General features: G+C 42.7%; 1 protein-coding gene across 6 annotated transcripts in view; it reads left to right on the top strand.

The window, feature by feature from the left end:
• The window catches only part of MGAT4C (MGAT4 family member C), a 399,470-nt gene that overhangs the window by 318,534 nt on the left and 59,134 nt on the right, over nt 1–21,802 (top strand). The gene's annotated exons all lie outside the window — the stretch shown is intronic.

The following is a 21,802-nucleotide window of genomic DNA, read 5'->3' as shown; positions in this document are numbered from 1 at the left end:
CAACAATTAAAACAGCTATTCTATGGGTAGTAGAGTATTAGGTAGATATCAGGAAAAAATATTCACAGTGGAATAGATTGCCTAAGGAGGTGGTGATCTCCCTCTCACAGGCAATCTTCATTCAGCTATTGGACAACTATTTATCATGGATGCTTTAGGCTGATCCTGATTTAATAAGTGGTTGGACTAGATGACCTACATGGTTCCTTCCAGCACCATGATTGTACAGTTGTACCTGTCCTTGGAACACCCTAAAACAATATTACTAGGAGATGTCTCCAGCAAAAGTTCAGGAAGTGTGTTGGCTTTTGCAAAATGCCTAGGGGAACAGATGTTTCTTTCCTGCAAAAACTATGGAGTCTGGGACTTGAAGGAACAATTCACAGATGGATCACAGCAGGTTGGGAGAACCAGCTGGGTGTGTGAGAGACCAAGCAAGACTGAGCTACTGATCCTGTCCTCATCAGGCCCTAAATGCTAGATGCTGCAGGTATTAATAGAAGGGATAAAGCAAGGAACTATAGTAAGGACCAGCCTGACCTGAATATTACAATGTGCCTTACTGTTACTCCTTGGGGCAGAAGTAGTGTGCTGGCCTTTTGGCATTCCTGTCATGAAAGACTGGCCTTGCACCCTGCACTGACATGAGAAGGAAAAATTATAATTAATTGTCGCACAAGAACTACATAGGCTAATCCTTGCTGTGTCAGATCAAGGTCCATTTAGTACAGCTTTCTGTTTCCAATAGAATCGCCGATGGCCTCCCTCTGTCGCTTGTCCATAATATCTGGCACTCACGGTTGTACTATCTTAGTACATTTTGCTTTCAAGTTCCACTCAGCCTTCATGGCTAATCACTATTGACAGTCTATTCTCCCTGAAAGTCTCTGATCCATTTTAAAGCCATCTGAAGTAATGGCCATAAGAGCAACTTGTGGCAATGAATTCCATAAGTTAATTACATGTGGGAAGAAGGTTTGCTGCATCTGCATCTGAGATGATACGCAGTTATAATATTAATATTATTACTAGCATTTAAGCCCATTGCATGCAGGTATGCAACAGGCACTAGTGGCATTCCCCCCGCCAAGGATGTGGTTGGCGATTCACATAGTGTTCCCACAGGCGTGCGGAATGACGGGGCCACAGTCAGTCCAGGTGGTGTGGCGGCGGGCGGGAGGTTGTTGGGCAGGCAAAGCAGGGCAATGCAGGAGCAGGTAGCTAGAGGTGGGCTGCGAGGCTTGGCTAGTGAATCATGGCTGGCCAAGCTGCTCGCTGCCCCTGATGCCACTGGGCGACCTCCCATTCCCACTGGCTGCTGGGTGACGGCCCCGCAGCCATTTTGGCTGGTACGCGGCAGGCAAGGCAGGAAGCATGCTGGCAGATGGGGCAACGACCGTGCAGCCAGTTGTTCTGTAGTGGTCGCCAGAAGCTGCATCTATTGGAAGCCAAGGTAGGGCCTGAGCAGGAATGCCCTCCTTGCTGCCAGGCAGGGTCTGGGTGCAAGGCTGCCAGAGCACCTCATGGCAGCCTTCTGAAAGCAAGCACTCCAGGGGCCGGCCCAATCCAGTCACACAGATTTTCTGGGTGCATTCGGATTCACCCGTGCTGATAGAAGCGCAGTCTGGACACCGGATGTGGTCCCAGACAGTGCTCTGCCCAGAGGGGCATTTCACAAATATTAAGGAAAACAATGGTAAAGATATTTACCCCTTTGTCCCCAAAAAGTGCAGTTTAAAATTGGGCAGTATTTCAGCAAATCAATGCAAGACGATTGTGCTTGGGTTTGAGGAATCAGGCCCCATCTCTCCCAGGCTGTCATACTAGAGTTTTGGACAAATCCATTGTCTCTTAGTCTCACTTCTGAAAAACTGAAGGAGCAATAGAATGGAGCTATGATTCAGTGTTTTGAGGCTCATATTCTGGAGCCTTGGGGAACCCTTGTCCATTCTGGTTCCAGTAGCTGCCTTAAAAACCTACAAGCTCAGTTCATAATTAGTCCAACACCAGCCTTCCCGGCAACAGAAAACACCGTAATTCTGAAATTGTTCTTGATGTCAGAGCAGCAATGAGAAGGGGTGTTACTGCAGTCTTTATTAGACCAGCAGCATTCTGGATGACAAGTCTTCTGGAAAACTACACTTCCCAATAATACTGGGGTCTGGGGTGCGTACTTTCCTGGAGAATCTGAGGGCCTAATCAAGGCTGTGTCTGCAGTAATTCTTATAAACAATGCTACCAGGTAGGTCTGGCGGGAGGGATGATGAGGGATTGGTGATGGATTATCATTGGGACACCATGGTATATTTAGATGAATAAGACCTGGGATCTGACCTTGAAAAGTGTTTACTGGGACCCAATCTATATCAAGTCCATAATAAGTTGTTTGTATGTGATCCCATTTCATGGCAAATATTTGGGTATCCAGAATTGTCTGTATACCAGACTTTGAAAAATCCAAAACTATTGGGATATATCTAAGCATATTTGGGCCACTATTTTAAGACTTTTCCCCCCCTTATATTTTTCTTCAAGTATAAAGGATTCCCAAGCAAGGGAGAGGGAAGAGAAGCAACTCTTCCAGGCAAAATGATCAGACCTGGAGGTGGGAGGGGGGGCACAGACTGCTTGTCCATACATGATTGGATGATTGTACTTTGGGTGTAAGGTAATACCCCCCCCCCCTTTCTGTTTGTTTTTAAAATAATTTTCCTTGGTTTTGTTTTGTGGTTTAAAAAGTTTTAGGTCTTCTTCTCTTGGCCTTTTTTTCTTTAGAATTAGTAATGACATTTGCATTTTCTGTTTCTATTTTTTAAAGGGTTTAAAGTTTCAAAAAGTTTGTCCTTTTCATTCTCATGGTTTGGCCTATACAGTTATTATTTTGTAGTTGTAGTATATACAGTGCTGTGTTTTGGGAGCAGGGGTTTTACAGAATTTGGGGGCTTTTCTGTCAGTTTCTAAAAAGAGTTAATTGTTGCAGCAGGTTCTGAAGAAAATTTATAGTTTGGTTTTAATAACAGTTAACTGTAGGTGACATTTAGTGTTTTTTTTTAAACGTAACTTTGATTGGGCTTAGATTTTCTGGTTTGACATTGATTCTGTTTTCATGTAGAGGGTTTTTGCCAGTGTGTTTGGCTTTGGCCTCTTGGAATCCCCCTATAGGAAACAATGGAGACTGGTAGGATAGCTGGAGACATCATGTTCAAGGACCTATAGAACTGGACTTCTTTGTCCAATTCACTTGAAACTTGGGGTCTTTAGTGGACAAGCAGCAATAGGATCCTTCCAAGTTTAGTTTCATGCACTTGAAAAAGCATCCACTTCCCCTTCCCCTCTCACAAAGTCTCAGAAGCCATAAAATAACTCAAATAATTCTGAGATTCCCCTACCTCCCATAAAACCTAAACCAAATCCCAAAATAGTATGAGAGAACCAGAATAGTGATACTTATGTCCTTATCAAAATCTACATTGGAAAATAATCCCTTTTCTAAAACACACTTCACTGGACCCTTGCCTTTCATTATTTCCAAATTGCCCAGTGTGTCCTGTATTGCTTTCCACCTTGATTGATTTACAGTATGATATAACCTGCAGCTTTCATCTGCTTACTTTTGGACTCCTCCCTTCCCAGTATTTGGCCCAAACAATTTGCCTTCCATCGAAATAGTGCATTTTCTTTTTCATTTACATGTTGACACTTCCCCACAAACAAAGATACCAATGTATGGCAAAGACAAGTGATAAATAACTCACTGATGGCACTCTGCCATCTATGTTCCCAGCTGCTGTCCAGCCAAGTAAATAGAGGTCCAGCACTGGCTATGTTTCCCAGGACAAAGTCTTTCATCATATTTGATTTCCTTTCCCTTAGAAAATTGTGACAAAGACAGAATGCATTTATGAGATTTGGGGAATATCAAGTGTCTTTGGGGCACATTATTGCATATGGTTAGATGTTGAAAGATAAGTAGAAATACATTATAAAGAACATTTCAGGCTTTATTGTGCTATGGAGTATTTCTGAATATTTCTGACACAAAGATTTGATCGTGGATACTGATGGAACCATGAGCAATAAATTCTAGGTAAGGAGACAAGTTATTTCTTCCTGTCATTGTGAGGGTCTTGATGTGTGTAGGATTTGTTGTTCTCATAAGTCAAATGGCTGCATCGTTTTTTGCTTTATGCCACTAGAACTCTGTGACAGACAAGAATTATAAATGCCTCAGGGACAATATATTTAAATGGCATTGAAATAGTGATGATACCAGTTCTCAGAGCTCAGAAGGAAAGTGGCTGGGTTTTGTCCCAAGTTAGGCCGGACTCAATTTAGCTTGTTGCCCATTAATCATTTTTAGGTATATATCTAACTGTGTAAATTATTTGCTAACAGACTTGAATTAGGTTTCTGCTTTGAAGTCAGTAATCGTTTATTAGCAAGAATGGAATGATTATAAACACAATCAAAAATACTGCCAGCCCCCAAGAGGTAATTCAGCCTCCTGTGGTTTTTCAATAGAGCTAGGAAACACAGGAAGTTCGTCTAAGCATATCTACTCAGAAGTAAGTAGGGTTTATTCCCAAAAAAATGTTATTGGAGTTGCAGCCAAAATTTGGCTCTATAGAGCCAACTTTTTATGTTTTAGATGTTTTAGATGTCTCTTTAAATGCCTGAATTAGGGCTGCTAAATCTGGCTTGGAAATTCCTGGAGATTTGGGGGTTGAGGCTGGGGAGAACTGCATTTTGGGAGGGGTGGGAGCTCAACAGGGATATGCTTCCATATAATCTACCCTCTAAGGCTCCCATTAGCTCTGGGGAACTGCTCTCCATATTCTGGGGATCAGGCCCCATCAGAACAATGACAACTATGATTCTGCAGTATTTATTTCTGTTGGGTTCAGATCTATAAACAGTTCTGCCTTAGGCAAGCCTAGATGGAAGAGGAACCAGACTGTTCCATTTTGGCATTGCTAAACCCTTCCTACTGTACAACAGTAGGAACCCTTCCAGATCCTACTGACAGTTCGTCTGGGGTCCAGCTAGTTGTGGAAATGAAACATTTTCTTAGTTACTTTTGTGTAGCCTCAGGATGGTTGTTGTCCATTGACAAGAAGAGGGCAATTTTTTGGTCCACCTGCAAAGAAATTGGATGGAATCCTGCCCAGTTCTGATGACTGGTGATATGTGAAAATCTGGAAATCTTGACACAAACATTGCCAAAACCCTTGTGGCTGCGGTGAAGACTAAAATCTCTTCTGATCTTTCAGCATGTTTTCTAATACGTCAGTGATAATGGACAGACTGCAACAAGAATTGGAAGACAACAAAGTTGCTCTTTACTGGTGGAAATCCAGTCTGCAGCGAGTTTTGGCAGGATCCATGCATTGATGTACAGTAGCAATGCTTCTGTAAAATTATTTGTAAAATCTTTCTCACTTATGTACAATGGTGATTTACTGATGAATAGCCAACACATGTATTTTCCAAGGAAACAAGTGGTCCCAGGAAACAGAAAAGAACCTATAAATAAGGAATCACAAGCCACGAATAGGGAAGGGAAAGCAAAACGAGCATCTGGGTGCTGAAACAGCAGAGAGGAGATATTCAGAACCATCCCTGCATGGAATGAGCCAGGGCACTGTATTGAGCTTTGAAACAAGGTTCATATAGAGCAAGACCCTGTGCTGTACAACTGACTGCATAATGTATGACTCATGCTAGGAATAAGACCGTCAACAAATTCCTGCTTCATTTTTTAACAGTGTGATGTTGCTGTTGGAAACTCTTCCCAGGGAGATGGGAGACTACTCAGGACATCTCTTTGAATTAGGATTTAGGCTCTGAGCTGCAATGGTTGCCTGTTGCACCAGCCCTGTTGAGAGTCCACTCTGATGACTGTGCAGTGTATAACATACCTCTGAGCAGCATAAATGACAATATCGAACCAGGAGCTCAGTAGGTGCAATATAAGGCAAAGAAGGAAGGAAGGAAGGAAGGAAGGAAGGAAGGAAGGAAGGAAGGAAGGAAGGAAGGAAGGAAGGAAGGAAGGAAGGAAGGAAGGAAGGAAGGAAGGAAGGAAGGAAGGAAGGAAGGAAGGAAGGAAGGTGCATTACTGAAATGACCTGGCTTAGACTAGGTCTGAAACTTTGAATCAGAGATGTGAAGTTTCCATTGTTTCTACTGTTTCTTTTGGTCAGGGTAAAAATTATCCTAGTTTTGGTATATGAAATTTCCTCAGGATTTCTGAGTTGCTACTTTACTAGTAGCTTTCCAGCAACAGTCTGCTTGAGATAAAGATGCTCAGCTCTGGATTGAGGGACAAATAACGTATGGCCCATAATGTGTTTTCCCTAATTTGCTTTGTGGAAATGATTCTAAGAATTATAAACCAATCCCTGTTACAAGTGAAGGGAATCTGGTTTATTGATTCCTGTATAGTTTTATACTGCTAGAGTAGACTGGCAGTTACTTGTGTTCTAGGCCACTGTAACCAGTTGGTTCATTACAGTGTCTTGTGAAAGCGTTAGTCATTGATTTCTTTGTTCAGTGCCACCTCTGCGGGTCTGTTTCTTTCTTTAGTAGATCAAGAGTCCAATATTTACCCGCTAGAGCTAAACTTTATGTCAAGAAAATTAATCCCTTGATAGATGAACTGTAAGTCAACAAGACCGTGGGATGACGCTGGTTGATGAGGCAGTTTACAGGCTCTGAAGATAAGTGTTCTCCACGCTGCACACAGAAAATGAGGTCTTCAGCTCAAGCCTTGGTAAGAGAGGCACTGAGGATTTCTTCCCTTTTGTTTGATATTCCAGGACAGCATGCATTTCAGACAATATAGACACTTTAATTTTTATTTTGGAAAAAGTAGTTTGAAAATCGGCTTTCATAGTTTTGATGAAGAGGAATTAGCTACAAAGCTTTCCTGGGTAGCAGTGCCTTATGCCCACACGTGTTTACCCACTTCTGGTTCTCTTATCATTGGACAGACTGGATTTACTGGCTTTCTGGTCTTCTGTCATCAAGACAAGCCCACTCCTCCTGCAGATGAACTGATCCCAGGCAGGTAAAAGATCTTAAGTGAAGCAAAATGCTGTATTAACAGAATAAAAAGGCATTTTTACAATAAAACCAAAAAGAAAAGAGGAATGGATGTATGCACTCTCACACATTAGGGAACTTGCAGGGTAAAAAGGACTACATGTGGTCAAGGCACTTTTACAATACAACCAAAAGTAAAAATAAAAGATTGCATATACTCACACATAGGCAAAATAATAATATGGATGAGAAAAGCAAGCAAGTAATCAAAAAGAAGTACAAAGCCCTAAGGTGCTGCCCCCCCCCCGCCTAGATTTTGCTTTGTTTCTAGGCTTATATTAGTCAGTGCCTACAGATGCAAAGACTAATGAAAGATAGGGTTCCTCAGTACATGAACAAGGCTTGGTTACAAGTTTGATGTTACATTGTCAAGTCCTGAGTCCAAGAAAATCTCAGTGTTCAATTTATACAGGTGCCTGGTCTTGCTGGCTCAGCCAAAATCAAGTGTCCAGAAGTGTTTGTGTTCCATTAGGGATGTCAGCCTTCATATGGGACTTATGGCATTGTACCCCACTGAGGTTTCATCTCCAAATTTCCAGGCATTACCCAACTTGGATCTGGCAACCCTACCCCCATCCCCCACCAGTGACCAGGGGGGATTTGGCACCCCTATGTTCCAGTTATAAGGGGGGGAAATCAAAAGGCTAGTTCAGTACAGAAGGACCAAACCAGTCAGAAGAGTAGAAGGCCAAACTAAAATGAAGAATCTTCTCTCTATGCCTCATGGCCTGCACAATGATTTTGACTAATTGATCAAATGTAGGCTCAGTGATGTTGCAGACCAGGTGACTCAACCAGTCAGGTGAATTTGCCAATGAGTTTCTGACATTGCAGATGTATCTGTGCCAAGTAAGCTTCCACAAATCTTTGTGTTAATGATGAAATGTGCAGGCCTGCTTAGGTGACCTTACACGGGGCAGATAAGGTACCTAGCACCTGTGAATACCTACTAGGCTTCTTATCTCTGCCTCAGAGCCACAACCAGCTCATCCTTGATTTCCCAAGGAACAGAAATCTTCCATTTTATTTCTAGGCCTCCAGCCTGAATCATTTCTTTGAATTTTGAGCAAGAGACTATGAAATAGACCAAGTCTCTTGACATCCATTAATTTCTCTTCAAAGAGAAATGGAAGAAACATACCTCTTTTAAAAGACAAAAGTGAAAGAGACAGCAGGGCTCTAGGTAAAAACTCAATATCAGAATAAGAAACTTCCCTCCCCATAGCAATGCTGATACAAGCAGAATTAATCCAGCTGCACAAATACAGTTGAATGTGTGATCCTTGTGAGCTGTGGGGGCCAGCAGGCATTGCCCTTCCCTTTCTGCTAGTTCAGTGAATCTGAAGAACCTGCCGTCAAGGTAGAACTGATGTGCCTAGAGGAATCTGGGACTTGACCAGTTCCATGACCTTCTCACTTTCAAAAAAGACCCAAAGTAATCCCTTTGCCAAAATATAGGGACCATAATACTTACTAGAGTACTCAAATCACACAGAGTTCCTTCCACAAATTACTGCAGATTGTGTTGTCTTCTGTGGCCAGATTTCGATTTTCCTGGGTTTACAGTTCCCTAGAATAAAATAAGACTCATATAAGCATATTTAAAATATTTTAACAAGCCAACAAATCTTGTAAATTTGGGGGTAAAGAATAAATAGTACAATTGTATTTTTGTTGACTGAGTGATTTCCCCCTAACTCCTTTAGCAGAATGCATATTATCCATAATGTGCAGAAAATGTTCAAATTATTTATTAATAATATGTAGACTCAAGTGATCATTAAAACTGCATTGGTTCCTACAAAACACTTGGCAAAATACAAAGGCTAAAATTTATTAGGTAGTTAAACTGTCCTGAATTATTTGGCCAGCTCTAATTAAAACCTTTCAGGAACTTAAACCTTGGACATTTAATTTTACTCCCCTGAAATAAAGCATACAGTAGCTAAATGTATAATTCATAGCAGTTTCTCCAACCAGTTTAATTTCTATTTTTGTTCCTCATGTTTGTGCTGTTATAAATGGTTGGGCAGGGAATTGAAATAAAATATTTCTGTACAGCTTAGGTGTGAATAGCTGTAATAACAACCCATCAGCTTCAGATGAACCAACAGTTCAGTGTGATATTCTGGGAGCTTTGCACAAGCCTCAGAGGTATCTTTTTCTTTAGCAGCTGACAATGGTGTGGTTGTAGCTCAGCCACTTTGCATATGGAATCTATCTTCAGTCAAAGCAAACATGCTTTTGTTGTATTTCAGTTTGAGAATTTTATAACAAAAAAAGCCTATCTTAGATCTTCAGGTAAACAGAATAAACTTGGGTCATCTGACTACCAGCAACAAGCCAAATTGTCTCCTACATTAGTATGATGAAGGTTTTGTCAGATAAGGAAACTTGCTTTAAGTCCAGATTCTTGGGAAAGCACAAGGAACTTCTGGCTATCATACTTGAAGCAGTACCTATTATTCAGATAGCTGATAGCTTTTGATGGTAGAATGCTCATAGGGGCTGGGGGAGGGGGGAGCAGCTTCTACTTGGAGCAAGAGGTCCAAACTTTGTTGGCAGATGGGGTATGAAGTGATGATGCTTGACCACTTGGGATCATAGATCAATGAAAATGGAAGTGACCCACCTATCTCAGTGATGGCCTAGGGCACCTGAGGAGAGCGGGTTCAGAGATGCTAAAAGGTGACTGTAGTTGTTCAGCAGCAGTCCAGAGTGGGACTGTGCTGGTGAGGCAGGCCTGCAATGCAGTGCTGGTACAGGGGAGAGATCTAGCTGAGCACCATCTGAGTACAAGAGAGGAATGGGAATCTGTGTTCCTGCAGCCAAGACTGCACAGAATCAGAGCCCTGTATGCGCACAGGTAAATAGAGCCCAACAGTACTAGTTGGAAGAGAATCCAGGGTCAGAGTCATAAATCCAGTATGGAGATGTCAGATGCAAGGCAAGCAGATGAATTCCAGAGCTGAAGTCATGAGATCTGGTGCAAGGTCAGAAGTCCAAGGAGTAGCAAACAAGTTTTCCAAACAGAACGGGCAAGGAGGGTGTCAGCTTTGTAGCACAATGTGCTAGTTACTTCCAAGTCAGCTTCTCCCAGACTGTGGCTTAAATACAGCCTACAGACTGCCTAGGTGTTGATTCTGTGGCTACTCAGTCAGATAACTCAGTCAGCTTCTGAGGGGTTCCTACTTGCCAGTGCCTTTTGATTAGCTGGTGCCTGGCTGGTTTTCCCTGTTTCAAATGTATAATTGGTACAAAAAAAAAAAAAAAAACACCACCCAATATGGTATAAGATCACATGCATAAACAGAAATGTTTTAAAAATGTTTTTTTAAAAAGATAATTTAAAAGGGTCAGTGAACTGACTGCAGTGAAAACTGGTACATGCATAATAACCCCTGGTTACCATATCTCAAAAAGAATATTGTACAGAAATTCTGGGTAGCAGTATATGTGAACAAGATCCTGGGGTGCTTGTGGACTGTAATCTAAATATGAGCACAAAATGTGATGCGATGGTTAAGAAGTTTAATGCAGTCTTGGGCCACATCAACAGAGGCATCACATCAAAATTGCAAGATATCATAGTCCTGTTGTATACCACATTGGTCAGACCTCACCTGGAATACTGTTTGCAGTTCTGGAGATTTCACCTCAAAAAGGATGTGGACAAGATTGAGAGGGTGCAGAGGATAGTGACAAAGATAAATCAGAGCCAGGGGACCAAGTCCTATGAGGAAAGGCTGAGAGACTTAGGAATGTTCAGCCTGGAGAAGAGAAGGTTGAGAAGGGACATGATTGCTCTCTTAAAGTATTTGAAAGGTCGTCACTTGTTGTAGGGGGGAGAGTGGTTCCTCTTGGCAGCAGAGGATAGGATCTGCAATAATGAGTTTAAGCTATGTGTAGAATAGTAGAATCATAGAATCATAGAATCATAGAATCATAGAGTTGGAAGGGGCCATACAGGCCATCTAGTCCAACCCCCTGCTCAACGCAGGATTAGCCCTAAGCATCCTAAAGCATCCAAGAAAAGTGTGTATCCAACCTTTGCTTGAAGACTTCCAGTGAGGGGGCGCTCACCACCTCCTTAGGCAGCCTATTCCACTGCTGAACGACTCTGACTGAGAAAAACTTTTTCCTGATATCTAGCCTATATCGTTGTACTTGAAGTTTAAACCCATTACTGCGTGTCCTTTTCTCTGCAGCCAGCAGAAACAGCATCCTGCCCTCCTCTAAGTGACAACCTTTCAAATACTTAAAGAGGGCTATCATGTCCCCTCTCAACCTCCTTTTCTCCAGGCTGAACATTCCCAAGTCCCTCAACCTATCTTCATAGGGCTTGGTCCCTTGGCCCCAGATCATCTTCGTCGCTCTCCTCTGTACCCTTTCAATTTTATCGATGTCCTTCTTGAAGTGAGGCCTCCAGAACTGCACACAGTACTCCAGGTGTGGTCTGACCAGCGCCGTATACAATGGGACTATGACATCTTGTGATTTTGATGTGATGCCTCTGTTGATACAGCCCAAAATGGCATTTGCCTTTTTTACCGCTGCATCACACTGCCTGCTCATGTTTAGTTTACAATCCACAAGTACCCCAAGGTCTCGTTCACACACAGTGCTACCTAGAAGCGTATCCCCCATCCAGTAGGCATGCTTTTCATTTTTCTGACCCAGATGCAGAACTTTACACTTATCTTTATTAAATTGCATCTTGTTCTCATTTGCCCATTTTTCCATTGTGTTCAGATCTCGTTGAACTCTGTCTCTATCTTCCGGAGTATTTGCCAGTCCTCCCAATTTGGTGTCATCAGTATTGGTTAGATATCAGGAAAAGGTATTTTGCAGTAAAAATAGTGGTATTGGCTGCCTAAGGAGGTGATGAGCTCCCACTCAGTGACAGTCTTTAAGCAGCATCTGGACAGATATGTATGTATGTATGTATGTATGTATGTATTTATTTATTTATTTATTTAGATTTCTATACTTATCTTGGATGCTTTAAGCATTGAGCAGGGGGTTGAACTAGGTGGCCTGTATAGCCCCTTCCATCTCTATGATTCTGTTCTATGCTTCTAGTGCTGGGAATAGTACGGAAAAGGGTGACCAAAATAATCAAAGGGTTGGAATACCTTTTCTATGAGGAAAAAGGAGTGTTTTTGTTTGCAGGAAATATCATGAAGGGAACAAATTTAGAGTCCAGCAGCACTTTTAAGATCAAGAAAGCTGTATTCAAAGTATGAGCTTTTATGTGCATGCACACTTCTTTAGATACAATGTCATGGAACGGAAGTAATCAGTTCAAACTTATAGAGTGTGAGAATAAATTAACATACAGCATAATGAAAATGGTTTACAGGTTCCAGAGATAAATAGGGGGAAACCAGCTATTTGGATTTGTTTGTATTCACTTGAGATTGAATTGCACAGGATGTTGGAGGCACCATTGGTTTGATCCAACATGACTGATCTTCTAATCTTATCTTCCTAGTGAAACAGCCCACTTTTATACAGCCCACTTGATAATAGATCTATGCCTCCCCCGGGGACTCGGGTTCTGGACCCGAAGCAAAACATCATCAGGACCTCCTCTCCACCCGCTAGTAGTGGGAGGGAGTGGGGGAGTTGAGCTGCCATTCTTGCCATGCCGGCAATATTGGCAATGTTATTATTGTTTTATGGGGTTTTAATGGGGATTTGCGATATTGTTACCCGCCACGAGCCGCAAGGGAGTGGCGGGCTATAAATCTAATAATAATAATAATAATAATAATAATAATACTTTTATAGCAATGTATGGTTATTCTTCTGCATTGCTGCTGTCATTTCCTGTTGAGAGTTATTACATAAATTAATCCATTAGATCTTTACTATTTATTTGTTAGTGTAACAAGTCCTGGAATTGAAGATACTCCAGTATTTATAACACAATTTTTAATTTTAATTTTTAAATTGCCACCTATTTCAGCAATACTATGGCTTGTTAATGAAGCAAATTGCCTGTTTTTTATAATTAGCTGGTGATGATTTTCTATTAGCTATTAAAAATAACCTTATACTTCACTGACTATAATTATAATAGCAGCTGTAGATGTAAGATTACGGGTCTCTTTTTTTGCTCTGTTTTCAATTACTTAACATACAGATTCAATCAAATAGTTCATAAAGATTTTGAACAAAATCATTTGCTATTTGTGCTGCTTTCTTTCCGTGCCCTCTGATGCATTATTTACATGTTTCCTTTATGGAACATTTATGAATACAAATATAGCACAAAACATTGAATTAATTATAAAAGATTTACTATGTTTAAGCATGCTTATTTTTCTGGGAAAGCCCTGACAATAAGCATAGTAGATGAATGCATTTTTTAATATTAAAAGAGAAAACCGAGGTGTGTATACTGAGAGAAATGTTTTGTGCACTTGATAACATTATTTTATATGATTCTACCAAATGATCTGAGTCATTACACGCTGTCAGGGAAAGATGTTGTGTTTATTCTGGTGGCATCAGTCAAATAGTAATGCCCTTTGACATAATTCCTAAAGGATTTTGACTGGCATAACTAAAAAGCCATGGATGGGTTTTGAGGGTTTTTCTTGTACTTGAACTGTTGAGCAGAATTTTGTATTAGGAAAAGGGATCAGGTTTTCTATTAACAATGCAATCACTCTTGATAGTACGGCAGGATGATGATTTAATGTTTTGCTGTTTTGTGAGACTTATCCTTGAAGTCTGTGAGTTCTTTGAATAATGATTTAAAATACAATTGGTGGGAAGCTTTCCACATCAATATATTTAAGTGCCTTCTTTGCCTACTTACTCACAGTAGGCCATCCTAAGTGTTTGAAGTCTGAACTACTTCAAATTCCATTTTAGAAATTTTACTTGAAAGGATACTTCGGGGGCGGGGGGGGGGGGAACACACACAAATCTTATCTCTGAAAATGGCCTGTGGGAATATAGCAACTTCTATTGAATATGTTCATAATGAAAAATCTAGAATGAAATGGAAGCATGTCTATCTTGTGAGAGGTGGAGAAGTCAGTGTTCAGCTAAACTGACACTGTAGTTTCAATATCTCTAAGGAGATGTATACATTTGCTCGAACAATACAAGGAGAAGGGGGCATTTTTAATTGAAAGGAACTTTGTGGGAATTCTTATCTATTTGGTCAAAATTAGCATATGAGGTGTCTGGGAAATAAGAAAGAATATAGGTATGGTATTTTGACAGTAATCATAACTTGATGGGTGGCAAGCCATAATTTTGGAGTCTTGTAAAAGATAGGGAGGACAGGTTTGTGAACTATGAAATGGCTCCCATTAGACTTCTTAAAAAAACACTTTTTGCTAAGACTTGCACAAGACAGTTTTCATTAACACACCAACTATAGGGATGCTAGAAATGTTGTGGTGAATATTCTTGGCTGTCTGGAATACAGGTGAGCTGATGGCCAAATCTGTTCAGCTCCCAGCATGATTGGAATGGCTGTTGAACTGAAACTGTCTGAGTCTTTGCCTGGGACCTAGAAAGGGGTTTTGAGGTAGAGATCAGAAGCCAATAATCAGCAGGTATCAGCTGGATTTCTCTTTCTGTCCTCCACCCCAGCTTCTGTCTCTGTTCCAGCAAGGTTTCATTTCCCCTCCATCCCAAACTGGCAACTTGGGTTGTGGAAAAAATGATTTTGTTCTCTACAGAATGAATGAATGAAAGAAAAAAGACCAAGGCCAATGGTGCAAAATAAGTAAAAAATAATTTTATTACTCAGTTTTTTACAAAATTCTTTACATGTCCCCTCCCCCCAAAAAAAGGCTTCTTCAAGGGAATCTGTAATACACAATGTAACAATGATAATACTGAGTATTCACAAATATGGTTAAAATCACACTACAAATATTATATTAAAAATTAAAACTCGAGTGTAGGGATATTCTCTAGCAAATACCAGTTTCTACCGATACTCTCTTTTAAACTAACCATTATATTAGTGTAAGAAAGCCTTAGTTTTGCTTTTTAATTGACAAGTTCTACATACAATCTCAAGGACAGAATAAGCTCTAGCAGTTTTGTACATACTAAGACTTGAGTTTTAATTTTTAGTACCTTATTTGTTGTGTGATTTAAACCATATTTGTGAAACTAGGAAGGCTCCCACACAATGCTTTCCCCCCATACATTAAGGTCATAGCCACTCTCCTCCCTCTTTAAGGACATTCCAGCTTGATCCAGAAACTGCAACTGGTCCAAAATGCGGCTGCTAGGGTCCTCACGGTCCACCTTGGAGGGCACATATCCAGCCACTGCTGAAGCAGCTGCATTGGCTACTGGTTATCTTCCAGATCAGGTTCAAGGTTTTGGTTTTGACTTTCAAGGCTATCCGTGGTCTGGGCCCAGTGTATATGAGGGACTGCCTATCGCCCTATGCCCCCTGCAGGGCCTTACGCTCTACGGGGGCTAACCTATTGGTCATTCCCGGTCCCAAGGAAGCTCACCTGGCCTAGACCAGGGCCAGGGCCTTATTGGTCCTGGCCCCAACCTGGTGGAATGAGCTCCCGGAAGAGCTGCGGGCCCTGCGGGAATTGTCATCATTCCACAGGGCCTGCAAGATGGAGCTCTTCCGCCAGGCTTTCTGTTGAGGCTGGGCAGCAAGAAGATCTAGCCCCCCTCACAGATATGACGGTTTCGTCTGTCATCTGCCCCCTCCCTTTCCCTTCTTAGTGGGTGTGGAATTGGGTTAGCTATATTGAATTTTGCCGCCATTCTTGTCTTAACTTTTGTATAATTGTATTATGTTTTATTGTGCTTTTATTGTTTTAGGGGATTGGTTTTTATGTGACCCGTCTCAAACCCCCGGGGGGAGGCAAGATATAAGTTTAATAACAATAGCAATAGCAACAACAACAACAATAAGAATAACAATAATAGTGACACCCCTTTCCACTGTGGAGTCCCTCTGCCCAGGTCTGGCTGTTCCCACCAAAATTGTACTTTACCAGGGCCCTGCAAATCCTTAAACCACTCCTGGGTAGAAGGAGAAAATTGTTTCTCCCCTACACTTAAACTAATGTCATAGGCTGCAACGTTTAGGGACATATTCTTATTCTCTGTAGCATATTCTGTCAGTTCCTTACCTGCTCTGTTCCTCTCCTTTGGAAACTGACAAAATGGACTGACAACTGAGGCTGCAGGAGAACAGGAGTGTCTGCTTCCACTTTCTTCAGCCCAAGCTAATAGCTTTGGGGGGTAGGAGAGGAAAAGCACACCCACCCACAAACAGATAACTTGGGGAGCAGTAGCAGCTTGCTTCTCCACCCCCACTCCCAACTAAAAGTTCAGGCTAGAGTAAGGTGACCAGATTGTCCCACTTTTGGAGGGACATCTGGGGGCACTTTGCAAATTCATGGGTAAGCCGGGGCTGCGGCGGGCCGGCGCTGTGCATAATCGACAGTGCCAGGCTTGTTGGCCCGCCCAGCCCTGACCCTACGGTGTCCCTGTAAGGATACCGTGGAGCCCTGGAGCTGGCAGAGGCTACCCCCTGCCCCCACCTGGGCTTGTGGAGGGGGCCTGGGCCCCCCTACTCTTTCCCCGGGCCATTCAAACTTCCCCCCGCCCTGCCACACCGGCTTACCTTCTGGCCCCAGCGTTCAGCGTGCACGTGCTACGCCGGAGCAGCCCAGCATGCCCTGCCCCCGTGCATACATGGGGAATGGCAGGGCATCCTGGCCCATCATAACGGGATGGTGGCAGCGTGCAGTAGTTGCCACCATGCATAAGAGGCCAAAGTGATTCATCAGCTGGCCATTGGGTTCTGATGGATGAAGGTAGCCTGTTCCTGTGAAATGTCACATACTGAAAGCAGACCACAATGGGCTTTACTGTTAGTGACATAATTACAGAGAAAGTGGAGACACCATTCACAACAATTAGTGATCTTATGAATTGCTGAGGAATTCTAGGTCCTTGTTATGTCCTTGGGAGACAGTTTCAAATTTCATACTAGAGTCTCCTTTTGAAGTTCTTTTGTTAGTGACTTTTAGATTGGTAACACTGTGTCCTGGGAGACAGAAATATTGTACCACTGGTATCTGGATAAAGGTAAAGGTAAAGGTATCCCCTGTGCAAGCACCGAGTCATGTCTGACCCTTGGGGTGACGCCCTCTAGCGTTTTCATGGCAGACTCAATACGGGGTGGTTTGCCAGTGCCTTCCCCAGTCATTACCCTTTACCCCCCAGCAAGCTGGGTACTCATTTTACCGACCTCGGAAGGATGGAAGGCTGAGTCAACCTTGAGCCGGCTGCTGGGATTGAACTCCCAACCTCATGGGCAGACAGATTCAGACAGCATGTCGCTGCCTTACCACTCTGCGCCACAAGAGGCTCTATCTGGATATTTTCACTTTAAATGCCAGATTTATTTGACTTTAATGTTTTGCATCAAGATAGACAATTTTTTTTTGTAAAAAGCAAATAGTCCTTATTGACCATCTTATCAGAGGATCAACTGGCATATGAATTAGGATGGCATGGCTGATGTCCTGTAATAGAAGTGCTCAATGGGTATGAGGATAAAGTTAGCACTTGAGTTAGTTGCAGGACCTGATCGAGTTTGTGTCTCTGTTGAATGGCTTATTGTTGGCTTTATTTTATTTTATTTTTAGACTTGGAAATGTTCTGTAAGCAAGGAAAGATTTACCCCCCAAGTCTCTGAAAAAGTTCATTGTCCAGCTTTAGTTGTAAACCACAGACGATGCCCTGAACTGTCTTGAGTTGCAGGTGACAACTAATAGTGCTCTTTTGTTATATTTGGGGGTGCTATCAATTTATTCCAGATAATTATGTTCTTTATTTGAGTGGGCACTGTGATTTCAAAAGCTCCTATTTCAAAATCCTCCTATTTCAGGATTTTGGCTATCATGCTGCATCTTCTAAAATGTATTTCATCCTCAAAAACTGATCCTCAAACACATCTCCTCTTTCAGTACTGCTTCCAATGTGTTTCAGTTTTGGAATTGCTAAACAGAAGCTGCAAAGGTCTGGCTGATTTTAATGGAGCTGGACTGCATCCATTGTTAATTCATCAGGAGCATGTTTCTCTTGAAATACCTGTAGCAGCCACATGAGCAAAACACTCACGCCTGCGTGCTATGAAGCTTAACAAGAATAATGAGAAAACAAACAACTCTGAAGAATGATCATTGTAAGAAGGCTGTTACATAATGCTAGCAGTGGAGGGAAATGAGATACTTCAGGAAAAGCAGAAAATCTCATTTAGGGAAAATATATACACTATCAGAGCTACTTTTAACTTGAAAGTAGTTTTCATTGATTTCAGTGGAACTTGTTTCCAGATAAAGTATGAAATCAATGGCAAATTAGTCAATGCTGCTGGACAATAAGACAAGCACCTCAGTGACCGAAATATTGAAAGCAGGGCAAAAGTAAAAATGGCCCAGGAGTAAGACAAGCTACATGGCCTCTGGAGGGGCCACTCAACTAATTAGAGTTGCCAACCTTCAGGTGGAGTCTGAAGATCTGGGATTAGAATTGATCTTCAGACTGTTTGACTAGAGAAACTGGCTGCTTTGGAAGGTAGATCTATAGCATTATAGCCTGCTGAGGTCCCTCCCCTCCCCAAATACTATCTCTCCAGGTTCCAACCTCAGGTCTTCAGTAATGTCCTTCTCTGGAGCTATCAGCTCTGGCTCAGACCCAGCCAGCTTTTCCAGCAATGAGTATCAGTCAGTTTACCTTTTGTTTTCAATATAGGGGACAGCCCTCCAATGGCTGATCTTCTTTCTTTGGGGTCGTTAACTGAGGATAGCAAGAGGAGAGGGATCATCAAGCTGCTACCAGCTTACCTGCAGAGTCCCACAAGGAGTGGTCCTCTCATCAATCCTGTTTGACATCTTCATGTGCCCTCTTGCCCAACTGGTATGGAGGTTCGGGCTGGGGTGTCACCAATATGCAGATAACACACAGCTCTTCCTCCTGATGGATGGCCATCCTGACACTCCCCCAGAAACATTAGCCAGCTGCCCAGAAGCAGTGATGAGGTGGTTCAAGCAGAGGCATCTGAAGCTTAACCCTTCAATGACGGAGGTCCTTTGACTGGCAGGAAGGGTCCACGTGAGGAAGCATGCTTGCCCAACCTGGACGGTGTGCAGCTATCTGTGGCTAGCTCCTCCAGGAACCTGGCCGTGATCCTACTTGCTTCCCTCTCAATGGAGGCTCAGGTCACAAGAGTACTGCGGCTGGCATTATACCACCTCCAACAAGACAAACTACCAGTGCCCTACTTGGCCCTGGAACATCTAGCCACAGTGATCCATAGGAAGGTAAAGTTTCATGAAACCATAGAGTTTCTTCACAGCCCTGGAAGTGTTTTCCAAATGTGTGGGAGTTAATTTATATTTTTATATATTTTAAAAATGTGTTAAACATTTATTGTTCAATATTTATTTGTTTGTTTATTATCCCCAAAGTCTCAGGGCAGTTTACATCAAACAGGAACAGTACAAATAACTCAGTTTATAATAATGCAGTAATAACAATAACAACATTATGAACAATAGAACATTGGTGAGAATAATAAGTAAACGCTTACTGATGGCTCAGTAGGGTAGGTGAGTCTGTAGTAATGGTTGCAGGAGGGAGGCTTGGGGGGGGGGGTGATTAGAAGTGGTGGTTCTGGTTGACCTCAACCAAATGTCTGGCAGAGGAGCTCCCTTTTGCAGGCCTGCAGAACAAGTTCCATCAGGGCCCTGATCTCCTCTGGGAGTTCATTCCACCAAAGCTCTGTCCCTGGCTGAGGTCAAGTGGTCCTCCTTGGGACTAGGGATCACCAGGAAGTTGGAAGTGGTGGAGCGTAAGGCTCTTTGGGGGGTATAGGCAATGAGGTGATTCCTCAGGTACACTGGGCCCAGACCGCATGTGGCCTTAAAGGTGATAACCAAAACCTTAAGCCTGATTTGGAATTTGACCAGAAGGCAGCACAGCTGATGGAGGATGGGCTGGATGTGGGACCTCCGAGGTATTGCTGTGAGGACCCTGGCAGCTGCGTTCTGGACCAATTGTAGCTTCCAGATCAAGGCTGGCATAGAGCGAGTTGCAGAAGTCTAATCTAGACATCATTGTTGCATGGATCACAGTGGTTAGGTTTTCTGGGGCCAAGTAGGGCTCTAGTAGTTTGGCTTGACGAAAGTGGTAAAATGCCAGCCATGCTATCATTGTGATCCGAGCCTCCATAGAGAGGGAGGCATCACGAATCAACCCGAGGTTCCTGGCAGAGTGTGCCACTGATGGCCGTACTCCATCCAGGGTGGGTAGGCACGCTTCCTCACTTGGACCTTTCATGCCTAGCCACAGGACCTCTGTCTTCAGATGACTTTCAGGCAGCTTGCTAATGTTTCCAGGGGAGAGTCAGGGCAGTCAACCACCAGGAGGAAAAGCTAGGTGTCATCAGCATATTGGTGGCAACCCCATCCCAACCTCTGCACCAGTTGAGCAAGAGGGTGCATAAAAATATTGAATAAGATTGGAGAGAGAACTGATCACCCCTCCCAAAATGGCCAACTAGAGAGGGTGAGGAGGGGCCACAGGTAAGCATGTACACTGCTATCCTTCCCAACTATACTCTGCATGATCATGTCACTTCTTGGGTTTGTCAAGGCCTGAAGAATGTTTCAGGGATTCTTAATGGTAAAAAATTGGGAAAGGCTGTGCTAAGTGCTATACAAGATCTTGTGCAAGAAGAATTCTGCTAAGTCTCTTGACATTTCCCTATGCTTTGCTGGATCCAAGCCTGTTTAAATGTGTTTATTTACTCAGGACTGTTCTATGCTTCTTGTTAGAGAAATCAAATAAATGCCATACCCTCTGGCCTTGTTCCCTTTTTTCTCATGACATAATTTACATAGCTAGATGGTTTCTTTCCAACACCCTGTTGCCTTGTCTGTGTCAAAAACAGATCAAATGATACAAATGAAAATGATTATTCCTTTTTGTCTTTACCAGCCATACATCTGATAGCATGTTTAAATATTGGGTCTTTATAGGCTGAGTGTGTCATTGTTCATCCTCCACATTGGGTGGCATTGGTTTGGAACACACAGCGGGGTCACATCCATCAAAATAGAATTAATTTTCTAAGATTCTTATTACTGTTGAGAAAATGTGCAGTCAAGACCCACAGAGGCCACTGTTGACACTATGACTACCCCAGCAGCCTGTTCAGATCCCCAGGCCTCTTCTGGACTCTGAGGGTTGATTGCTAGGTTTGGCTTCCTTTCCCATGCCGTGCTAATCCTCCCATAGAGCCGTTATTTATGGGTCGGAATGCCCGAAATGGCGGTGACAGGGCTTTGGGAAAAATCCCTGATTATGCCTGACATTGCCACCGTCCAGGACCCGGCCCGACCCAGGCCCTTGGAAGACCCTTGTTCTTCCAGAGTCCTGGGACTCCCGAGGGTGCAGGTGAGGGCTATCCTGAACGAGCCCTGTGCATAATTGGGGGAGCCAGGCTTTCGGCTTTCAGCCCGGCTCCTCCCCCAACCTACAGTGTCCCTGTAGGGATGCCTCTCACCCCTGCCGGCTCAAGTAATTGTGTGGTGGTTTAAATCTTTGAAAAGCTACCAATATTGGGGAGAGGGAAAGTTTGTTCTGTGTTTATAAGCTACTGACCCTGGTTTTCAGA

This window comes from Paroedura picta, chromosome 5 (genome assembly GCF_049243985.1).
Source record: "Paroedura picta isolate Pp20150507F chromosome 5, Ppicta_v3.0, whole genome shotgun sequence".
Classification (NCBI taxonomy): Eukaryota; Metazoa; Chordata; class Lepidosauria; order Squamata; family Gekkonidae; genus Paroedura; species Paroedura picta.
The sequence above is the reverse complement of the archived record's forward strand: the minus strand, read 5'-3'. Positions and strand labels throughout refer to the sequence as shown.